We start from the raw sequence: 7,571 nt of genomic DNA on the forward strand, positions 1-7,571 counted from the left end.
TATGTAGATTTTGTTTAGAGAACTCTTTTAGCAGTTCTTTTAGGGTACATCTAATGGTGACAAATTCTCTTAGTTTTCCTTCATTCAGAATGTCTTGACTTCCTCTTCATTCCTGCAGGATATTTTCACTATGTCTAAATTCATGATTATGGTTCTTTTCTTTCGACATTTGAATATATTGTGCCATATACTTCTGGTCTCCATGGTTTCTGATGAGAAATCTGTTTTAATTAAAACTGTTTTCTCTCTATAGTTAAGGTGTTGTTTCTCTCTTGCAAGTTCCAAGATTTTTTTCTTTGTTTTAAGTTTTTAGAAGTTTGACTGTAATATGTCATAATGTGGGTTTCCTTAGGTTTATGCTACTTAAAATTTGCTTAGCTTCTTGGGAAGTTTTCAGGCATTATTTCTTTGAGTACTTCTTTACCCCTTCCCTTTATTTCCTCTTCTTCCAAGGCTCCAACGATGTAATTGTTAGGTCCTTTGTTATAGTTTCATGTGTTTTTGAGATTCTGTTGATCCCCACCCCGCCCCCCGCCATTCTATTGTCTCTTGCTTGTTCAGATTGAACAATTTCTATTGTTCACTGATTGTTTTCTCTGTCTCCTCCAGTCTATTGTTGAGCCTATCCACTGAGTTTTATTTAATCTTATAGTTTTTAGCTGTAAGATTTTCACTTGGTTTTGTCTTCTATTTCTTTGCTGAAACTTTCCAGCGTGTTTACTTTTTTCAGGCATGTTTCTAATTGCTTGCCGAATCATTTCATGGTGGTTACTTTAAATCTTTGTCAGATAATTCTAACCTCTGTGTCATCTTAGTGTTATCCCCTATTGATTGTCTTTTGTCATTCAACCTGAGATCATCTATATTCTTGGTATGACCTATGAGTTTTGTTTGCAACCCGGGTATTTGGGGTATTATATCATGAGACTCTGGATCATATTTAAATTTTGTGTTTTAAGAGGCCTAGTCTGATGAAGTTCAAGCAGGGAAATGGCGAGTAGCATCATTACTGCCAGATGGTAGTGGAAGCTGTGGTTGGCATCTCATTACTGCAGGGATGGGGTGGGAGTTCTAGCAGCCCAGTAGTAGATATTTTGCTAATATCACCCTGGCTGAGAGGGGCCTCATTACTGTTGCCTACGTGGACTGTGACACTGTGATGGGTCGGAGAGGTGGCCTCATTTCCACTGTGGGGAATATCCTGATTCTCCACTAGGCCTCCACTGACACGGCCCTAGTGGCTGCCTTGGTATTGCCCCGTGGGGGCTCCATGCAGTTTCCACCCATATCACTGAGTGTGATGCCTCATTATCTGCGGGCAGGGATGAAGGTTCTGCTCCACTCAGCCTTTGGTGAAGAGTTTGGGATGAGGGTGGACATCTGTGCTGGTGTGGGTGGGAGCCACATTTTCTTTCTGTGGTATTTGGCTGAATTAGTGTGGTTATTGTCTAAACGTTTTCTGCCTTGTTATGCTGCCTCTTTCCTTGTCTTTTGTCTAAAGAGTATGGGCTTTGCTGGGGCTTTTTGTTTGTGCCCATTGCAGTTTCAAGGTGATCAGCATTTTCAGCTTCAAGCCTAGGACATGTGAGTGTATCAGGGCTATGGTGACGAAGTATTGCAAACTGGGTGGCTTACACGACAAACCCCAAATTTGAGTTGCCTTATAGTACGTCTAGTGTCTTCAATGGAATAAAAGTATTCCTTCCAAATGAAGCTATATGTTTGGCCATTAAATCCTATATTCTCTTAATTGATTATATTTTAATATGAAAAATAGTACTCTGTATTTATTTTCCAAACTCTGAGACTGCTCTTGACTCCTGCTTGTTTTTTTTTGTTTTGTTTTGTTTTGTTTTTTTGTCTTTTTGGTTTAAAAAACACACCACTATATCACAATACATATAAAGGGCTGTATATACTTAGGTATAAAATTTAATGAATTTGGAGATAAGTATATACATTAATGAAACTAGGACCACAATCTATGCTATAAACATATTCATTACCTCCAAAAGTTTCCTCCTTCCCTCTTTACTATTTTTATTGATGATTATTTTAGAGTTTCATGTGTGTGCATGTATACTCACATATATGTACACTTATTCCCCCAACATTCTTGGGTGTAACTCTTGTTAATAAAAACCTTTGGTTATAAACTAAACTTTGTATATAGCAGACTTTTTGTTTGAAGCTAAAGAAGTGTTTTAGTTTAGTTACTCATAATTTTATAATTTATCTCAGCCAACATATATGTTTCAGATTGAAAATGGTTTTAGCTCAAACAGAACTTACTTTTGGAATATTTTCCTCAAGCTGATGAAAATGAGAAATTTCAAAGCTGCAATGTTCTTGTCTTTAGAAACAGAAAAACAAAAGAAATAATCCCAAATAAGGAGAATGTTAGCTCAATTCCATTCTGTTTTATCATTTTAATGTAGAAAATTTTCTGATGAAGCGAGGTCTGTTGTGCCTACCTCAAGTGCAACATAAAGCCTACTTAGTGTGAGCCCTTTGGCCTCATATAATAATTTTTTAGGCAGTTCACCATACCTGATAGAAGACATATGGACCAGTTAATTAAAAAGCCTAATTCTTGATTTTGTGTGAAGCACACAGAGCCAAATAAATTTTATCTCTGATGGGTTCTTCCTGTTTGCGGAGCAACCATATCATTTCTGTGTGAGTAAAAACCATTTCGGAAATCGCACACCAGGCTCTTCCCATCTAGCAGAGGTCTGGATTATCAGCTGTCAGCTGCGAGTGTCAAAACAAGTGTGGTTCATTCTAACCCCTTAGGTCCTTGGGCTTTTGGTTTTCTCCTTGGCAGCGAGGGAGGAAAGTGTGCGCGTTTAAATTAAGGGCAGAGGCTAAGGGCAGTCTCTGTCATTGGGTGCCTTCCCAAGAGGGTTTCTCTGTGAACACCATGCTGAGTTTTAAGGCAGCGATTCTTTTAATATATTTTATTGATTTTTTAGAGAGAGGAAGGGATAGAGAAAAACATCGATGAGAGAGAAACATCGATTCAGCTGCCTCTTGCACGCCCCCTACTGGGGATGTGCCCGCAACCCAGGTACATGCCCTTGACGGGAATCCAACCTGGGACCCTTCAGTCCACAGGCCGATGCTCTATCCCCTGAGCCAAACCAGATAGGGCAAGGCAGCGATTCTTAATGGGGCTGTTAAAGAAGGAGAATGTTGGTCTGTTGGCAGCATCCCTTGTCCCAGCAACTCGGACTCCAGGGAGGGATAGGTCTTTGAGAGGAAAAAACTTTGATGGGCTGTGGAATAAAAAAGGAGGTTGTTTTTAGTGGTGACTTTCAGGAGGTGTGCGCGCGCGGGGGGTGGGGGGTGTACACTTGATTTTTATGTTATTTTTTATTTTTTGTAATTTTAATTTTATTTTTAAAATATTAAAAAAATAATACTTTATTGTCGAAGGTATTACATAGGTCCCTCTTTCCCCCCGAGGAGTCACTTTAAAAGCCTGTCTGTTTAGAGGCGGTGTGGTTTAATATTAGGAGCATGGACGTTGGAAGCCCACAGATTGGCCCTTTTCCACATAACTGACCTTGAGATGAATCACTCAGTTTTTTGAATCTCAAAATAAATTGGGCCTACTTCTTTAAGGGATTATTATAAATACTAACTTGAATTTAAAAGCCACAACTCACTGAAACTGACTAAAGAAGAAGTAGGAATCCAAATAGGCTTATAACAAGGGAAGACATTGAATTGATAATTAAAAGTTTGCCATGAACAAACATCTAGGCCCAGATAGCGTCACAGGGGAATCCCACCAGGCATTTGAAGAAGTGATGCTAGTTCTTTAGAAACTTGTTCAGAAAATAGAGGTGTAGGGCAAAGTTCCCAGTTTATTCTGTGACAGAAGAATTAATCCTGATATCAAAGCCACACAAAAGCATGACAAGAAAATTACTGACCACTATCCCACAGGAATATAGACACAAAAATCTTCAACAAAATATTAGACTTACGAGGAGATCACTCTATAAGTTATGTAAATGTCTAACCTGTGTTGTCCACCTGAAACTAATGTAATATTGACTATCAACTGTCACTGAAAAAAAATTTTAAATGTAATAAAAATAGTGCATCTCTTATAAATAGCAAAAAAAGTATTAAACTGAACCCAGCAACATTTAAAAAGAATTATACATCATGATCAAGTAGGATCTATCCCAAGAATGTAAGATCAGTTTATACTAAAAAATAAATTAATGTAACATACTACATTAATAAAGGATAAAAACCACATGATCATCTTAATAGATGCAGAAAAAGTAGTAGACAAAATCTAACACCCAATCATAAGAGCTCTCAACAAACTAGGCATAGTAGGTGGCAACTTCCTCAATCTGATAAAAAGCATCTACAAAAAACCTACAGCTAATATCTTTCTTATTGGGAAAGACTGAAACCTTTTCCTTGAGATCAGAAACATGATTGCTGTCACTGCTTCAATTTAACATTTTATTGGAGTTAATTAGCGCAATCAGGTAAGAAAAAGAAATAAAATGAACCTGAATGGAAGGGAGAAGTAAAAGCTATCTTTATTTAAAGACAACATGATCCTGTATGTAGAAAAATTTTAAGAAACATACACTAGTAGAATAAATGAGCTCAACCAGGTCACAGAATATAAGAACAATATACAAAAATCAATTGAATTTCTGTAAATTAGGAATGAATAATCCCATAATGAGATTAGGAAAGCAATTTCATTCCTAATAGCATCAGATAGAATAAAACACTTAGGAATAAATTTAGCAAAAGAACTGCAAGACTTGCATATTGAAAACTGTACGGTATTTCTAAGAGAAACTAAGGAAGATCCAAATACATGGAGAGACATTTTACATTCACTGATTAATTGGAAGACTCAATATTATTAAGATGTTAATTCTCCCCAAATTGAGGTTCAAACTGGAGAGAATGCTATTTTGGAGAGAATTGCCATTCTTATCAAATCCCAGCAGGATTTTGTTTTGTTTTGTTTTGTTATTATTTAGTTTTGTTTTTGTGGGTTTTTTTGTTTGTTTTGTTTTTTGCAAAAATTGAGATGCTGACAAGACGATACTAAAACTTATGTGGAAAAACAAAGGGCCTTAATTAGCCAAAACAATCTTGTAAATTGGAGGATTTACACTTCCCAATATCAAAACTTACTGTGAAGCTACAGTAATCAAGACTCTGGGGCACTGGCATAAGGGCATACAGATCACTGGAACAAAATTAAAAGTCCAAAAATAAACCCTTATATTTATGGTCAATTGATTTTTCAACAAAAGTTGAATTCAACAAGACAATTCAATGGGGAAAGACTAGTCTTTTCAAGAAATGGTGCTGTGACAATGGAATAGCCACATGTAAAAAGATGAATCTAGGTTCATGTACCATACAAAAAGCTTCACTCAAAATGGATCATTAACCTAATATAAAACCTAAAACTATAAAAATTCAGAATATAGGAGAAAATAATTGTGACCTTGAGTCAGGGAAAATGTTCTTACATACTATGCCAAAAGCATAATCTATAAAAGAAAAAATTGATGAATTGTGCTACAGCAAAATTAAAAATATGTGGCTTCAAAAGATACTATTAAGAAAATGAAAAGATAAGCCACAATCTGGGAGAAAATATATGCAAATCAAATACCTGATAAAGGACTTATTTTGAAATGTATAAAGAATTATTTTAACTCAATATAGAAGAAAAATTATTATAAAATGGGCTAAAGATTTGAATGGATATTTCACCAAAAAAGTTTGGTGAATGGTAGATAAGCATACATAAAGATGCTCAACATGATTAGTAGAGAAATACAAATTAAAACTAGGATGAAATATCACTTCACACACACTGAAATCCTATCTAATAAAAGAGTAATATGCAAATTAACCATCACTCCACCACAAAGATGGCGGCGCCCAGTCCCCTCAGCCCTGCTGCTGAAGTGTCCAGGCCTGTTGGCCAGGCAGGTGGTGGGGGAGTTAGTGGGGGGTGCCGAGGGGTGGAGCCGGCGGTCAGAGGGAGCAGGGGCAGAGCCAGTGATGGAGGGAGGTGGGGGTCTGCTGCCCAGGCCAGAGGCCTCAGGCCTGGGCAGGGGTGGAGCCAGCGATGGGAGGGGGCAGGGGCAGAGCCGGCTCCAAGGGGAGCAGGGAATGGGCCTAACCTGTCAGTAGGACATCCCCTGAAGGCTCCCAGAATGTGAGAAAGGGCAGGCTGGGCTGAGGGACCCCCAGTGCATAAAAATATTTTTTTTAAAAAAAGAATGACCCTCTTAAAAAAAAGATAACAAGTACGGGAGAGGATATGGAGAAATTATTACCCTTATACACTGCTGGTGGAAATGTAAATGGTACAGTTATTTGGGAATACAATTTGACAGTTTCTTTTAAAAGTTAAACATAAATTTACCACGTAACTCAGAAATTCTGCTCCTAGGAATCTACTAACAAAAACAAAACATCCACACAGACTTGAATATAAATGTTCCTAGCAACTTTATTCATAACAGCTGCCAAGCTGGAAACAAATGTCCGTCAGCTGCTGAAGTGGGTAAATCAGATGCCTTTTACTTGTACAGCAGAGTACTATTCATCCACAAAAAAGAACAAACTGTGTATACATGCTACAACCTGAACCACAAAAACAAGCTAAATGAAAGAAGCCAGATGCAGAACCCTACATATTACAGGAATCCATTTATATGAAACATCCAAGTAACTCAGAGAGACAGAAAGTAGCTTAGCAGCTGCCTGGGGTTGGGCATGGGAACAGGGAGTGACTGCAGATGGGCACTAGGGGTCTGTTTGGATGATGGAAATGTTCCAAAAAAGTGTTTGCACAACTTTATAAATTTAGTAAAAGTTATTGAATCATACCCTTGAAGTGGGTGAACTTTATGCTATGTAACTATTTCTTAATAAAATTTTTAATGATTAAACAAGTTTAATTTCTATTATAGTGGCTGGCACATGGTCCTTCAATAAATGATAATATTATTCTTTGAGAATGTGTTTCATTCTGAGTTCAGATCTGATGCCTCAGAGGGCAGTTCTCATTGTGTTCTGGTCGCCTTACTAAGGGCTCTATGTTCATTACCTCCTTTCATCCTCATAACAGTCCTCTGACGCAGGTCATGGTATTATGCCTGTTCTACAGATAAGGAAATGGAAGCTTTGTTTAGGTCACAGGCTAAGGCATGGAGAACCCCTTACCGCCAACTGAGCTAACCTGTTCAAATGTATGAGAACCTTTAAGACCTAACAGTTTCTAATCTGGCCATGGGGCCAGCTCGGTGGCTCTGAGCATCTCCTCACTCTATGCTTGGCCCTGCTGTTTGAAACCTTGCTATTGGAGATGAGCTGGCAGTTCAGCTGTGTGATCAGATTCTTGGTCACCGTAACAGGAATTATCTGCCTAACTCAGACTCATGTTCATCCTATTATAAGACTGTGACCGCTCTTGCCCATGTTGGGGGATGGTGATGTGCACCACTTCTCAATACGGCGTGGTTGATTCCTGTGGCGCCGGCCAAAGTTTCTGC

This window comes from Myotis daubentonii, chromosome 9, assembly GCF_963259705.1.
Source record: "Myotis daubentonii chromosome 9, mMyoDau2.1, whole genome shotgun sequence".
NCBI lineage: Eukaryota > Metazoa > Chordata > Mammalia > Chiroptera > Vespertilionidae > Myotis > Myotis daubentonii.